At 38.6% G+C, this 17,392-nt stretch overlaps 1 protein-coding gene across 1 annotated transcript in view; it reads right to left on the bottom strand.

The window, feature by feature from the left end:
* RAB3C (RAB3C, member RAS oncogene family) overlaps positions 1-17,392 on the bottom strand; it is a 645,683-nt gene that overhangs the window by 336,478 nt on the left and 291,813 nt on the right. The window lies entirely within an intron of this gene.

Genomic DNA, 17,392 nt, shown 5'->3' with positions numbered 1-17,392 from the left:
ACAAATCCAGGTTAAAATCCTGAAAAACAATTGCTTCCCTTTGAACTTAGCATCAGACTTGAAGTAGAAGGTTTAAGAAAAGAAGCTGATCCAAATACTTCCAAATTTTTGGAATTTGGAATATTTTTGGAATATTTGAATATTTTCCAAATTTTTCCTTTGGATAAGTAAAAGGATCATTTGGTTAAGATCAGAAACTTGATATTTGGCTATTTTATTATGAACCAACCAAAAAATAATTTTTTTTTTTTGAAATCTACAACCCTCTTCTCTTGAAGAGCTCTGAATGGATTATTCTTTCAAGCGACTTCGACAGTTGGGCAAATCCAAAACACAAAATGAACAATGTGTTAAACCAGAGAATCAATATTTCTAATTAATGGCAAAGGAGCAGTTATCTATCATAGTCTCCTTTCTTGGGATACAACTGTGTGCCATTTTAGGGAAGCTAAAGGAAATGGCTAATAACGGAACTTCTTAACATTAACATTTGTGGGCTATACCGTTCAGTCCCATCATGATAAGACAAGGTGGAATGTGGGACACCTGGGTGGCTCAGTGGGTTAAAGCCTCTGCCTTCGGCTCAGGTCATGATCCCGGGGTCCTGGGTTGGAGCCCCGCATCAGGCTCTCTGCTCAGCAGGGAGCCTGCTACCCACTCTCTCTCTGCCTGCTGCTCTGCCTACTTGTGATTTCTGTCTGTCAAATAAATAAATAAAATCTTAAAAAAAAAAAAAAAAAAGACAAGGTGAAATGTTTCCGGACTCACTGAAACTCTAGGCTATCTCTCAAAGGACAAAGAACCTTTAACTAAATGTGTCAGCTTAAGCCACTAGAAGGCAAGTGTGTTTGTCATATTGTGCGACTCTTACAGCCGCACTAGGGAAACAGGTTAAGAATGGAATCCCTCTCAACCACCAGAGGGCTCAGGTTCACTCCCACTCTAAGAAAGAATTTGATTCTCTAAGAGAAAATTTGATTAACACTGAACTTCCTGAAACTGACCTTAGCCCTTATTGCAGAAAACTATTAAGAGAATGTCAAGCAGGTAAGTCATCAGCAAAGATGAACTTCTGGATGACAGGTCATGAAAAGAAAGTGGAAAAGTGTACTAGAAAAAATTTTGATTAACAATAGGGATACACCGGGGGAATAATGGGGAATTTGAATAAGGTGATTAAGAACACTGGATTTATCCAAATGAAAATGGCAAGTCACCCAAGTAAACAATAGTGAGATCTGTAACCCTCCTTATTACTGGCATGGAATATTTGGGTTGAAGATGTTCTAGTTCACAATTATGGCAGCACTGGTCTGTTTAGTAGGTTGCTTGGCTCCCACCCACAGAAGGATCAAGCACATGCAAAAATGTCTCTTTCTCTTATTAGAGCCTGTGTGGAGAACAAGACAGACCATTAAGTTCTATTCTAGGCTGTCATAACTATACCTCTGAGGACCCAGACAGCAGCAACATAGAATGTGGAGGTTTCTCAATCCATCACGCATCTGATTTAGAGAATCAAATGCTGGGCATTACTGTTCTGAATAAGAAAATAGGCTTGTCTTTGCCAGTTTGTGAACTCCCTCACAAAAGATGCTAAGCATGGGGAGTCTGTTTTGAAGCCCCTTGATACTAAGAGAAAAGTTCTGGAAAGGAATAAAAAGGGAACAGAAGAACCCAGAAACAACCGCTGGTTTTGCATGGTACTTTCCAGAAGAGAAACCTACACAGGCTGTGGAACAGACTGCAGGTGTTTGATATGTCAGCTGCGGACATGACTGGCAGCTCTGTGCTTTCAGAATGATTAATCTCCCCACAGTTACCTCTGGGCTGGTGATGCTGCTGAGAGCTGTTTAACATTCTAGTTCCATTGTTGAGTTCTGGACTTGGAGGGCCTCTAGCGGCTGTCAGTCTCATTCGGAGGGGAAAAAAAAAGAAAAAAGGAACTGCTATGTCATCTAAAGAATTTTATGACCTGAATCTAAAATGTGACAGTTCTAAGGCTGCCCTCTTTTTAATAAGGAGTCTTGCAGTGACTAAAAGGCAAGTGAGATCTGTAACAGAGGAACAATAATAGTGGTACTTCTTGACTTTATTTGTGTTATTCAGTTAGTAACATAAGTGGTTCTCTGATGAAAATAAGAGAGGGGGTTAATGTATAGTGTTCCAAGTAATGTAATTCTACTTTCTTCTCATGTCCAACTTAAAATGATGAGTAGGTGTAAAAAACAAAACAAAGCAAAAAACCTTTTAAATACATTTGGTTACACAGTATTCTTACCTTTCTGTCAACCTGCCTTCCCCTCTCCCAGGCACAAACCCAGAGAGCCCCTAAGAAAACAGAAGAGAGACCGTAACGCAGTCTTTGCGGGGAGCAGCAAAGCGTATCCAAGCTTTCTCCTGTGTGGCTCTTATTGACTCCTATTTCCCTTCAGAATATTAAGTAGGATTGGAAGTACACTCTGCAGATAGATGCTCAAGTCAGAAAAGCTGATAAGAACTAGACTGGTTTAGGCTAATGAGAATCCTACAGAACTAAGGTATAAGATGAAAGGAGACACATCAATCATATTCTCCACTCTATCTCCTAGGCATCACACATAAAGAATATCCAACGCACTTTTTCCCAATAGGAGAATTATAAAAATCATGTTTCTTAGAGCTAGCTCTGTGTTTGTGTGGAATGTGCTACTAGAAAGTTCCTTGTTAGCTAGCCCATGTCACCAGGGTAAGAGACTAGATAGAGGAAGGGAGAGGAGGAATAATGTCAACCAACGGTAAAAATGTGCATATTATCAATACTCCTCACATTATATCTTTGTTGGGAATACTATGATAATCAAAAAGAGACTAAATAAGGTACACATCCAACAAGGGCGAGCTTCCTAACACACAAAGTCATGAGCTATAGGTATCAAGAGGCAGAGAGGGGCCACTATATACCTCAGTATTTATAAACTCAGGACAAATGCCTTCATATTTAAATAGCCCTCTTCATATATCACCCTTTATATCTGACAATGATGTGGGACTAAGTCAGTAAAACCAAAATGTGTCAAAATGAGGCAGAGGCATCTCCAACAGTAGTCATTCAAGATGGCTGACTGAGCATCTGTATTTATCTCTTCTCCGTCACAGACCCATATTAAATCAGTAGGGAGGAATAAAAAATGCATTTGCCTGTAACAACAAACAGAATGGGAGAGAGAGACTATCAGTAGAAAAGAAATTCCACTAAGCTTCTGGAAGGCAGAAGGATAAAGAGGATGTTTACTGTTCAGGCTAAGTGGGAGGAGGAGGCCATAGCCCAGAATTCATGCTGTGTGTGTGGCTGCCAAAGAGGCAGACAACCTGCTCAGTGGAGTCCGGGCAAGCCTTCACACTCAAGGCCAAATGGACGGGTGAAAAAAGGGAAATTGATAGAAAGTCTTAACACAGAAGAACTGAAGTCCCTACCCCATTAGATATGACGGCGAGAAGACAGGCATTTATCCCTGAGGGTTTATCCCTGACACATAAGGGTTCTTCCCTAAAGAAAAACTGCCTGGGACAACCAGGGAAACCAGTGTGAATACTGTCACACCAAAGCAAAGCTCACTGATTCCTTGAAGTAGAAGCCATCCAACATAATGATCAACTTCTTACCTACCCACCCTAAAGCAATAGGAACCATTAACTGTACCACTCCAGTTCATAAATGCCTGAGTTAGACTTTATATGACCTTGTTCTGAAATACAAAATACAGTTGAATCTTGAACCACACAGGGGTCGGGACACTGATGCCCCATAAAGTCAGAAATACACATACGTCAGGACGCCTGGGTGGCTCAGTGGGTTAGGCCTCTGCCTTCGACTCGGGTCATGATCTCGGGGTCCTGGGATGGAGTCCCATGTTGGGCTCTCTGCTCAGTGGGGAGCCTGCTTCCCCCTCTCTCTGCCTGCCTCTCTGCCTACTTGTGATCTCTCCCTGTGTCAAATAAATAAATAAAATCTTAAAAAAAAATACACATACGATCTCACTGATATGTAGAATTTGAGAAATAAGTGAAAGGATCAAGGGGGAAAAGAGGAAAAAATAAAACAAGACGAAATCAAAGAAACTCTTAATCTCAGGAAACAAACTGAGGGTTGCTGGGATGGAGGTGGGTGGGAGGGATGGTGTGTCTGGGGGATGGACACTGAGCAGGGTATGTGCTATGGTGAGTGCTGTGAATTGTGTAAGCCTGATGAATCACAGACTTGTACCCCTGAAACAAATAATACATCATATGTTAATTAATTTAAAAAGAAATACATATATACCTTTTGACTCCCCCAAACTGTTGACTGGAAGCCGTATTAACAACATAAACACTCAAATAACACATTTTGTACATTATGCATAACATACACAATATTTTTACAATACAGTAATCTAGAGAAAAGAAAATGTTACTTGGAAAATCCTAAGGAAGAGAAGATACATTTGCAGCACTACATCGTATTTATTGAAAAGTATTCATGTATGAAAAGACTCCTGTAGTTCAAACCATTGTTGTTCAAGGGCAACTGTAGCTGACTGGCCTTTTAGGAAAGACTTCTAAAAGAAAACAAAAGAAAAACATAAACACATTTTGAAGATCAAGTGGAAAAAAAATTAAGATTATTCTGAGAACCAAATATCAAATTAGCAACTTCAAAATTTGAGATGATAGTGTATCCACAAACCATAAACAGAATGCTATGAAAAAGAAACTATTGGAGAACATGAAAGTGGTCTTGGAAATTAAAAACACGGTTGACAAAATAAAAGTTATTCTCACTTTGAAAGATGGAGTCAAAGAACTTTTCCATATAGCCAGGAACTATCCTTAGCATTTTAATTAATACAAGCCTATGATGTATGTAATGGTATGATGCATTTTTCTATAGTTGAAAGATACAGAGATTAGGCAACTTGTCCAAGGTCCATTAGCTAATAAGTCAGGATTAAACCCATTCAGTCTAGCTCTAGAGTCTATTGAATTTAACTGCTTTGCTATTTCCAAAAAGAATACCTAAAATTTACAAGTACTTACTCTGTGTAATGGCTACTGTGCTAATGAACTAAGTCATTTAGTCCTCAAAACAAACTTAGAAGTAGATACCACTATTATCCAGCCTACAGGTGAGGAAATGTAAGCAGAAATTCCTATGCAATCACACAGACAATAAGTTGGGAAGGTAAGATTTGAATCCATGCTGTCTTGTGGCTATAACCTATTATGGTATCTAAAATAAGAAGCTAAAAATAGGAAGATAAAGATAAAATAGGACCTGCAAACAAACAATATTTAATTTAATATCTGCCTCAGCTTCACAAAGAAAGAGCAGAGAAAATGGAGGTGAAAAAAATCAGCAAATATATTTTAAAAGCTAAAACTTACTAGAATATCATAAAAGCTGATTTTGAGAGAACAATACCTGGGCAACCACTGTGAAATGTTAGAGCAATAAGGAGAACAGAGAACATGTTAAAATCTCTACTGGTCGTAGAGTATGATGACAAGCAAGGCAGGGAAATAAAAAAAAAAAAACAAAACCAGACAAGATCTGACTGAGAATCAACATCTCACCTACTGGATGCTAGAAGACAGTGGGATCATGACTCAAAATTCTGATAGGAATAGTATTCAGTCTAGAATTCTGTTCTCAGCCAAATTATCGATGAAATTTGAAGGCAGAGAGAAGATAATTTAGATGTGCAAGAAATGTGATCCTATCTCTCCTGTAGGCAGTTACATGAGGCTGTGGTCCAACCTGGTAAAACAAGACAGGAAACTAAAAGGAAAAAAGAAAGAAAAAAGACATAGTCTCCAGAAAATGATGGCTTCACCCCAAGAAAATAATTACAAAACCCCTACATGCAGAAGATGCCAAGATGAAATAGTCTAGCTTCAAGTAAGGGAAGGAATTTTCCAAATAAGGGGGAGGGAGAAACAGAGAGAGAGAAGAGAATAAAAAGGAAAACGGCAATTTCAGAAAAAGAAAAAGCAGAACTTTTGGGTGGCTCAGTCAGTTAAGCATCCAACTCTTTTTAAAAAGGCTTCCCGCTGAGCAGGGGGCTGAAAGCTCCCTGCGGGGCTCAACCCCAGGACCCTGAGATCGTGTCCTGAGCCAAAGGCAAAGGCTTAACCCACTGAGCCACTCAGGTGCCCCTAAGCATCAAACTCTTGATTTCAGCTCAGTTCCTGACCTCAGGATAGTGAAATTGAGCCTGGTATCAGGCTCTGTGCTTAGTGCAGGGTCTGCTTGAGATTCTCTCCCTCCCTCTCCCTCTGGCCTTCCCCCTACTTGCATTCTCTCTAAATAATAAAATTTTTTTAAAAAGCTGTACAATGAAAGTAAGTACAATCATAACTTCTTTTTCTACAAAGAATAATATATGGACATAGTATTCAACCTATATACAAAATACATATAATTATGTCACAAAATAGAATGTAAAGGTTGAAAGTGAAGTACATTTGATAATAGTGAGAAATGAAAACAGACAGGAGAAAGGAGGGACAAAGTCAGAGCTCAGTGTACGTCTGTACAGGTTGTGCACTGGGCAAATGTGCCCAAATGATGGTGCAGTGGGGGCTATTTTAGGCCACCTGGGCTACATAACAGAATACCATGGGCTAAGTAGTTTATAAACAACAGAAATGTTTTTCTCACAATTCTGGAAGCCAGTAAATCTAAGATCAAGACATGGGCAGATTTTGTGTCTGGTGAGGACCTGCTTCGTGATCCAGAGACAGCCATCTCTTGCCATGTCCTCACCTGGCAGTAGGAGTGAAGGAACTCTCTGGGGCATCTTTTATAAAACACTTATCCCATTCATGAGGGCCCTACCTTCATGCCTAATCTCCCCCCAAACTCCCCACCAACCATCACATCGGGGATTAGGTTTCAACATATGAATTTGAGTGTGGGATAGGGGGCTAAAAATGATCAGTCCATAGTAGGCAATTAATATTTAAAATGTTAAGAGAAACCATTTATACGTGACGAAATAAAAGCTTAAAGCATGTTACTTCATGGTCCAGTGGTAATCAATGGAAAATGCATCTATCTGTGAAAGGCAGAGAGAAGATGATATGAGTGTGAGCCCAAGTGGGTTAACACCTCACCAATCATATGAAGACCAATGAATGAATTGTGGTGTAAATCTCCTATGTAGCAATATAGTAGTTATTAATAAAAAGATCTAAATACCATCACAAGTGATTGCAAGAAGAGAGGGAGGTAACGGGGCTGGTAACATTTGGGGCCAATTATTTCTGTCTTTATACTATATGGTCTTCTATAGTATTTGATTAAAAAGAATTGCATATATTCTTTTTGATAAACCTAGTGTTTTAAAAAAACACAAAAAGGATTTTAACTCAGTCTATTTTCTCTGCCCAATGTTATCATCTTTTGGTGGGTATATTTTAAGCCTAGAAAATCTGGAGATTGGGGAATATAGAAATAGATGGAAGAGAATCACATACGACTCAATAAAGAGTATGTCAGAAAAGAATATGCAAAGGCAGAGGAACTTTGGTCACAGAAAGATGTGTGTAGGAAAGAATAATAGCAAGAGGAAGCACATCAAACAATCTGGAATGTTTAAAAAAAAAAAGGGAATTCTATTTGTTTTTTGCCATGTGATTATTTGTGCATTTGGAAAACATTTATTGAATACTTATTCTTTACCAGGCACTGTGATAACAAGGAAGTGACGTAGCTATAACCCCAGCTCTTTAGGAACTTACATTTCTGCAGGACTGGCAAGAACGGTACCCAGTAGGTGCAAGACAGGCTATGGAATAAATATCACAAAAGAGGTGTAAATATAGGTCTATAAGAGTTTGAAGAAAGGTAATATATCTTGATGTGACAATGGTGGATATTTAAAGCCTATGCGATATCACAAGACAAAACAGTCATAAAATGGCCAAGCCTGTCTGTGAAAAAAAAAAAGTGTATTCCTCAATTCTTAACCATACCTGCTGAATCTTTGGGGGAGCATTTTAAAGGCGAATTATCAAAATGTTCAATCTATTTGAAAATATATGCTACAACAATGATATTTCTGCATGCCAGAAATATCTATTGGAATTTTAAACTCTCTCCCAAGAACCACAATCAATGTAAAAGAATAATCTTCCTCTAAAGCATCAAATGAATCTGCCTGAACAAAAAAGTAAATCCAGCTTCTAACCAGGCCCAAGAAAAAAGGTACTTCTGGGGGCACCTTCTAATTTTAGGCCATACTTCTTCCATATTCTATCTTCATTATGTTAAGCAAAAGTTCAATACTCAAGCTACCTTTGATGGGGTCAATAGAAGTCTTCAGAGAGAGGCATAATAAGCAAAGAATCTAATCTATAACAAAAACTGATGGGTAGAACTGCAAAAAGTGTATTAGTCAATAGTGACTGACTTCCCAAATAAAAGCTTTCACTGGTCATTTAAGGAGGAGGCACCCTTATACCCCACGCATACTACTCCCTTTCATGTGGGACCTTCCTTAGCTCTTCTCTGCCACCCTCTTGCTCACTTTTCCAGGGATACTGGTGAGCCTGGAAGGAGGAACTGGGCATGGATGTCCACGGTCCTTTCCCTCCCTTTCTTCTTTTGGGATATAGTCACTCATAGAGACCCACACACTTTACTTTGCTCCAAGTGCAAAGTTACACAAGGACAACTCCAACAAGGAAAGGATGTGGATATCCAGGTGTGCTGTGGCTAGAAGTAAATCCTCCAATTCACAGAGGCAGCATTAGCAAATACACTTGCCTCGTACACCCAAAGCCACATTTCTAAACTGACCAATATCGGTAATAAATAATATAAATTAAATAATAAATAATAAATAAATCAATGACTTTGTTTTCCACATTTCTTGCTCTTCTGACTTCCTTAATCAATGCAGTACTTGGGCAAGGAAAAAAAATTAATGTTTATTAATGTTTATCACCCAATTTTTTCTATTTCTCCCCTGCCTTTGTTGACAGGTAAGCACAGTCCATTTCTATCTTTCCTGTACACATACACACAGACACACGTATGTATATGCATGTGTAGCTATACACATGCATATTATATATTACATATAATGGAAAGTTTCAAATCTATACAAAACAAGGTAACAAATTATAATGAACTCTATGAACCTATTGCCTAGCTTCCACACATTTTTAAAAATAATTTAAGCAAATGGGCAATCCTGTTAATTTTTTTCTTTAAAACAATTTTTTATTATGTTCAATTAGCCAACATAGAGTGCATCATTAGTTTTTGATGTAGTGTTCAATGATTCATTAGCTGTGTACAACATCCTGTGTTCATCACCATACGTGCCTTCCTTAATACCCATAACCCTATTAACCCAACCCCTCACTCCCCTCCCTTCTGTAATCTCAGTTTGGTTGCTGGAGTCCAGTGCCTCTCATGGTTTATCTCCCCCTCAGATTTCTTCCCATTCAGTCCTCCCACCTTTACCCTGTGGTCTTCTGTGCTATTCCTTATGTTCCACATATGAGTGAAACCATCTTGTTTAAACTGACTTTTCACCCTAACCTCCTTGCCTGTCATACCTCTCACTCTCCATCTCTGCTCCTTGCCTCTCTGTGACCTCCAGAATCACTGACAGAAAATAGAGAACTCAGAAAGACAAGGACGATTTGGATGGAACGGTTTGGATGCAACTAGAAACTGGCTGAACCAGACACCCCACTTTGTAATAAGTTTATAGAATTGGGGCACCTGGGTGGCTCAGTTGGTTACCAACTCTTGGTTTCTGCTCAAGTCATGATCTCAGGGTCCTGGGATGGAGTTGGTATCCCGCTTAGCTTGGATTCTCTTTCTCCCTCCCCCGCTGCCACTTCCACCCACCCCCATGCTCTTGCTCTCATATAAATAAATAAATCTTTAAAATAATAATAAAGTTTATACCATAGTGTTAAAATAATGAAGAAAGATTTGAAGAAAACCGTAAAGAACTCAGGTTGTAGTTTATCACCAAAAACATTCTGTCCAGCAAACTCTAGGTTTTTAGGTAGATTTAGAGATTTTCCCAATGATTTGGAAGTGTCTTGACACTGTTAGGGAACCATTACAGCACCGTTGACAACGGTTTGAGAAGATATTATTAACTCTGCTTTATGTAGATGAGAAAGCCGAGGCTTCACAAGGTTAAATACGTAAGAAGGAGCAGGACCAGCACTTAAATTCAGGTGTGTTTGGCTTCAAAGCTCATGCCCTTAATTAACCAGTAAAGTTGTGCTCTCTCACTATATAAAAAGAGTTTGTGTGAGATTTTTTTTTCTCTCCTTCCTTCCTCCCCCCCTCCCTCCCTCCCTCCCTCTTTCTTCCTTCCCTCCTTCCTTCCTTTCTTTCCCTTTCTTTCTTTCTTTCTTTCTTTCTTTCTTTCTTTCTTTCTTTCTTTCTTTCTAGTGGATGATCACCTGAAAAACCAGAGCAGGCATCTGGGAGAAGACATGTGATTCCTTCCTAGTGGAACCTTGTAGAAAATGTGGAAGAGAGAATAAGTGGGGGAGAGAGAACCACTGAGTTATAGTTTATTTTGAAAAGTGAAACAAATGTACAGAAACTCATCAGAATAATGGCACAGCCTCATCAACTTTAAGCAAGGATTTTTTTTTTACATGGTATCAATTGTGGGATTTCACATAAAATATTTAAATAGTGTGTTCCAGCCACATTTTCATTATAGTGATGACCTCAATCCATTTTCAATGAGTCTAGCAAAGTTTAGGCTCAGCCAAATGCACTGACACTGTACCTAATCATCTGTACATTTCAAATGGGGCAAGAAGAAATCCCTTTACCTTTCACCTCCCCTTTACTTCTTCCTTCCCCAATTTGCTCCTTTTCAAGTTGCCAAGGATGTTCAGACGAGATTGGGCGCATTCAGGGTGGTATGGCCGTAGACGCCAGGGATGTTAAAATCCCACAACTGGTTGTTGGAAGTCCTCTCAAATGTAGATTTTCTCTTCTGGTGACAAACAAACACACTAATTTATACAGAGAAGTTGACACTGGTCTAGAAGGGAGAGATGGAAAAGATACCAAGGAAAAGGTGCCAAGACAGGTAGAGAGAGAGGAAAAAGATGAGCCATGCTTAAAGGGAATATAAAATTGCTTCCATCATTTTATAATTTTGCCCAAGATATTTGGGCATTAGTAAAGTAGCACACTTTCACTCTTCTTTCAAGTCTGAAAGCTACTGAAGGTCACTTTTTAGGTAGGAAATAAGAAATACTAATCAGAATAAGGTTGCCAGGAGAAAGAGTGGCTAGCAAGAAGGAGAAAGACACAACAAACATGGAGCTACAAAATTACTAAGTATATGGTGGATAAGTGAAGACTCCTAGAGGAAGAAGAGACAATTTTTTTCCTTTTTTTTTTTTTTTTTTTTTTTTTTTTGAGAGAGAGCATGAGCAGGGGGAAGGGCAGAGGGAGAGGAAGAGAGAGCATCTCCAGCCCACTGGGCAGAGTGTAAACTCCGACACGGTACTCAAGTCTCAAGATACTGAGACGTGACCCTGAGATCACAACCCAAGTGGAAATCAAGAGTCAGATGCTTAAGTGACTGAGCCACCCAGGTGCCCAAAACAGACAACTTTCATAATTATGTGATGCCATTAGCTCAATAATGCAGAGAATTTTAAGAATCTGTCTGAAAGGAACTTTGAAAACATCTCTAGTTCCTGCAGAAGGCATAGAAAGCAAACAGATAAAAGCATACTTCACATATGACTTAACAATTTTATTCTGAGAAGATGCTAATGAAGATTCTCTACTATGTGACAATTTTTAAAAATTCCTGTTATAAAATTGCCTCCCGGGCTTTGCACTATCATTTCTTGCTTGGTGTCTGAGGGGTAAAAGAGAATATTCTGAGATGTGGTAGGTAAAAATCCATAGTCGCTTAACATGTGAATTCACTTTGTGATAGTCAAATAAATGTGGAAATCTAAAACTAGTGCTGAGAATTTCTAAAATATGAATTCTATAGAAACTGTTAAGATTATAGGTGTTAAAATTAGTGTAATTAAAAAAATACTATTAGCAAGTGACAGCATCTGTTATGAAGAAAGCATGCTTTGAATCTGCTAACACTCTATTTCCTACTGAACACATTAAGTAATGAGTTTTTCAAGTTTAAAAGACTGAGTTGTGTGTTAAAATGTCATTCAATGATACTTTGGCTCTGGAGGAAGTATTTGACTTTTAAACAGTATTTTATAGCAAATTCAGATTTTTGGAACTTCAACTTTACAGCAAAGACAGCTTGTGAACATTACTGCTCACTTTTGAGTTCCTATACCCCTAGAGAAGTAAATAATACTCAGAGGTGAATAAAAGTGCTATAGACAATTGCCTACAGGTCTCCTTATGGGCATGTTTTCATGTACCTTCAGCAAACGTATAAGAGGGAGAGTGTTGAGTCTCAGAGTAAACAGACATCTAACTTTGTAGGAAACTGCCAACTATTTTCAAATGTAGCTGTATCATTGTACATTCCTGCAAGGTGTGAGAGTTCTAGTTGTTCCTCAGCTTCCTCAACATTTGGGATGGAGTCCTTTGATTGTATCCATTCTGGCAGGTGACTCATGCTAATTTGCATTTCTTGAGTGACTATCAGTATTGAGAAATTTTTCATATGTTTATTAGTCATCCATATTATTTTCTCTAGTGAAGTGTTTCTTTATACTTTTTGCTTTTCCTTAGTGGGCTTTTTATCTTCTTTTTGAATTGTAAGAGTATTTCATATCATTTGGATATATGCCCTACATCAGGTTTATTCCAATTATTTTCTCCAATTCCGTGGCTTATCTTCAAAGGCTCAGCTTTTCTTTCTCTATCAAAAAACTACACACTGTGCTCCCCAGAGCATCAGAATTCTGCAGAACCATCTGGAACTACTGAGGAGGGTAAAGGACTGACAAATTCTCCTATCTATCTATTTAATGTTTTTGATATTGAGGTACTGCATTATATTTTGCTTTAGCAAAACATTTTAAATTATCACTACAACATAGCAGGTTGGGGTAATGTTTACTAGTAGTTTCAACTATAATCTGACTTTCAAAAAAAAACTTTTATTAAAGCAGGGATGTGAGTCTGTAGGCAGTGTACATAATGGGGTCATCTTAAGACCTTAGGGGTGTTTTGGCATTCTTAGGTTTCATGGTGTCCCCATAGCATTCTTTTTCTTTTTTTTTTTTAAAGGTTTTATTTATTTGACACAGAGATAGAGAGTACAAGTAGGCAGAGCAGCAGGCAGAGGGAGAGGGAGAAGCAGGCTCTCCACAGAGCAGGGAGCCTGATGTGGGGCTCGTTCCTAAGACCCTGGGATCAGGACCTGAGCCGAAGGCAGCCACTTAACTGACTGAGCCACCCAGGTGCTCCTCCCCACAGTATTCTAAACATATAAAAACTATCCAGATCTCACATGAAATAAATTTAAATTTTTATATTCATGTACTTATTTATGTCAGACTCACAGCTATTAATTTTATACTTTAGGTTGTAATCTAATGTAATTTATTTTATTGCTCAAATTGTCTCAGTTTTGGTCACTTGGAGTGCTTTAAGTTGACTTCTGTGTCCCTAAACATATTTTTCTCATTAAAAAATTGAAATGGATCTTATAATTTTGTTTCTGAAATTATTTGTGTACAGATAATGCATTTAATTAACATTTGGCTATAATTCTCAGCAATAATTAGGTATATTCAGGGATTCTTGCAAAGTGAAGAATTCTTACAAATTATTTTCAAATATAATGAATTTTTGTGATGATTAATAGGAATAATAAAGTAAATGTAAAATATATTTAGTTAGCACTTACTAATTCTGAATTTGGAGTTTTATTTTGTGACTTTAGAGTTAATTCTTCCTTTTTCGGTTATTTGTCTAAGGTCCTGGTTCCTTGAGGATCTCACAAGCTCTAGACTCTGTACCTCAAGAAAAGCATGTAGGAGGAAATAATCCATTCCTTGTCAATGATTATGCCATGTAAGTGTCAGGATAGCACCAAGAACTTGCCAGGTGGCTACATTAAAATGGTACTTCTGCTTCTGCTTCGCTCCTGTCTTCTGTTCTCTTTTTTCCACAAAAGCAGCAAGGCCAACCAGAAGAAAGTAACAGTTGTGATTATACATCAGATTCAGGAAGGAGAAAGGGGAATAAGTTATAATGGAAAAGCCCACATAGTTACCACAGAAAATAGACATATGGGGTCAGGGGAAAAAACAACTAGACACGAAAAAGGACTCTCTCTGCCAATGTTTTGCTGGCAGTTTAGCTGAGCATGATTAGGAGAACTAAGAGGTCTCACACCCACAGTGGATGAGAGTAGTAATTGCTGGTTCCCTCCGCGGAGGTATCCCACTGGTAGCACAGAAACAGACAGAAATCATATCAGATAAATACCCAATAGGAACTGACTTTGGTAATACGAGCCGCTCATGTCACAGATTTCGACAGCTTAATGTAACGGAGCCTCGTGTTCCATACCACTCACGGGCATAAAACAAAACAAAACAAAACAAAACAAAGCCAAGAGATTTGTAAAAATACAGATTATTCTCTTCCATTCCAAAAGGTTTGGATTCATTTTGGGGAGGTTCCAGAAATCTGTACTTTTAAGTCTCCCAGGGACTTTAAGTAACCAGTCAAATATTCATGCTGATTTTCCTGTCGGTGATACAGCATTTGAATTGCGTACGGGAATTGGGGAGTCTCTGGGATTTAATATGATTTGTTATTCATTGGAAGGACACATGCTAAGAACTTGCTGCTTACTTTGGATGAATAAAAGGGTAAAGGAACCAGGACCTTAAATTCTAATCTACTAGCTCATGCATTATGGGTAGGACTGGGTTATATAATTTGCAGGGTTCTGTGGCAAAGGAAAATGCAAAGACTTTTTCAAAAATGATGGTGAATCATAAGGAGTGGTTGCAGAGCCTTAAAGCTGGTGTGGGGGCCCTTTACAGCTTGCAGCCCTGCATGACTGCCTGGTGGCCGTGGGATCACGACTCTGGTAAAATGCATTCTATGAAGGAAGTCCTCCGTTTCAAAAATAGAACTGCTGGCAGGATTAAGGTGAGACTTCATCATTTAGCAGAAATAGGGTGAAATGCTGAGCTTGATCATTAGCTAAGCATTTTCTTCTGTAGTAATGTAGTATCTGTCAGGGTGGGAACATCTAACTGTTGTCTCTGGGGTGCCTGGGTGGCTCAGTAGGTTAAGTGTCTGCCTTCGGCTTGGGTCATGATCCCAGAGGCCTAGGATCCAGCTCCAGTCAGGGGAGCCTGCTTCTCCCTCTCCCTCTCCCTCTGCCACTCCCTCTACTTGTGCTCTCTCTCTCTCTCTCTCACTTCTTCTCTCAAATCAATAAACATAGTCTTTAAAAAAATGTCATTTCTGTTCACGTAGAGGAAATCTTAGTTGCTGATGAAACATTATATGTTTAAATTAGAAAAATCAGTGAGAATTCACTCCTTAAAAAGAAATGTGTGTGTGTATATACATGTGTGTACCTATGTATCCACACACACATAGACACATGCATGTATTTTACCTTTGCTACTAATGAAAATAGGTCAAATGCAGAAGGAACATTTTTGCTCACCCCCAACACTCTTGTGCAATTCTAGCACCGAGATTTTTTATTCTCATACTCTCCTCAACTAAGAGGCAAGGGATACTGCAGAAAAGCAATGAATTCCATGTCTTAGGAGAGAGAAATACGAGAATATGTCCAATTTTTACCAAGAAGAAGGCAGTGTTGAAAGGATAAACCCACACAAAATGGTTTCATCAGTCAAGTTGTGATCATTTAAACTTTAAACAACAACAGATGTAATAATTGCTATATTAATTTGAAAAAGGTTTGCTGTAAAAATCAGGGAGTTCCTAATATCAGTCTACAGAGAACAGTTTGTATAAATATTTTTAAAAGATACTAGCACTGCAAAAAAGGGTGAATATAATAGGGTATATTTAAATTTACAATGACTTTAACACAAACAAAAAAGTTACTACTGTTAAAAAAAAAAAAAGAAAAGAAAAGAAACAAAATAAATTGTGCCCAAAAGGGAGCCACTGAGGCCAAGTAACCAAACAGGGGCTCAATACCTAACTTAGTGGCAATTTCAATCTCTCTCCAGAAGTGTAGTCTTAGCTGGTTAGCACCAATGAAATAATCTGTCACATAGGCCCTAAACATTCTAAAAAAGGAAGACGAGGTGATCTTTCTAATGAGACTCTCTGCCCTTTCCCCTAAGGGAAGGTGACCTTACCTGAAACAATCATTTCTTTTCCATTGTTGATAATGACTTCCTTGCCCCAACCTCCTCCCTATAAAAACCTTCCATTTGGCACAATTCCTTGGAGCTCCACTCTACTCTGCTAGCTGGGATGGTGTCCAATTCATGAATTGCTTAATAAAGCTAATGAGATCTTCAAATTTACTCAGTTGAATTTTTGCTCTTTAACATTACTATATATAAAGGTGTTCCGTTTCCCGTAATTTTATATAGCTGCTCTACGTCTGTTTATAAAAAACAGACATGCTCTTGCTTCCATCTGTGCATAGGGAAAAGAATAAAGAAAAGAAGCCTGGCGAAAACCAAGAAGTTCTGGGGGAAGAAATGGAATCTATACCAAAACTACAAAGGAATGAGCATTCCAGGTGTTCCAATATAAAAATCAGGTGGAAAGGGAGTTCAAGAGGGTGTTGGTATCGGTAGCCACACACAAGGCCAAGTGGAGAAGGAAATCAACACTGTTCCAGGATAATAAATAATAAATCAATGCTCTTTATGAGGAGAGCTAACTACCTACAGTTAATCCCTTGTGGCCAGAAGATGAAGCTCCTAGATAGTACTACTGATAATAAAATTCTAATAAGGAATACATCTGTTTATAATAATGCTAACAGACTAGGTCATAGCATAATAACATAGTATAATGACAAGACAGTGAAGTGTGAAATGCTAGCAAAGTGATGACCTAAAAATACATTATGTCTGGGGGAAGACACCAGAAGATAAAATAATGCCAATAATAATATCCACACAAGAAATAAGGACTTAAGTGAAAGTAAGTGAAATAACAAATAAAATGTGTCCGCTTGGGGCGCCTGGGTGGCTCAGTGGGTTGAGCCTCTGCCTTTGGTTCAGGTCATGGTCTCGGGGTCCTGGGATCGAGCCCCGCATTGGGCTCTCTGCTCAGTGGGGAGCCTGCTTCCCCCTCTCTCTCTGCCTGCCTCTCTGCCTACTTGTGATCTCTCTCTCTTTGTCAGATAAATAAATAAAGTCTTGAAAAAAAAAATAAAATGTGCCCACTAAAAGAGACTCA

This window comes from Lutra lutra, chromosome 5 (assembly GCF_902655055.1).
Source record: "Lutra lutra chromosome 5, mLutLut1.2, whole genome shotgun sequence".
NCBI lineage: Eukaryota > Metazoa > Chordata > Mammalia > Carnivora > Mustelidae > Lutra > Lutra lutra.
The sequence above is the reverse complement of the archived record's forward strand: the minus strand, read 5'-3'. Positions and strand labels throughout refer to the sequence as shown.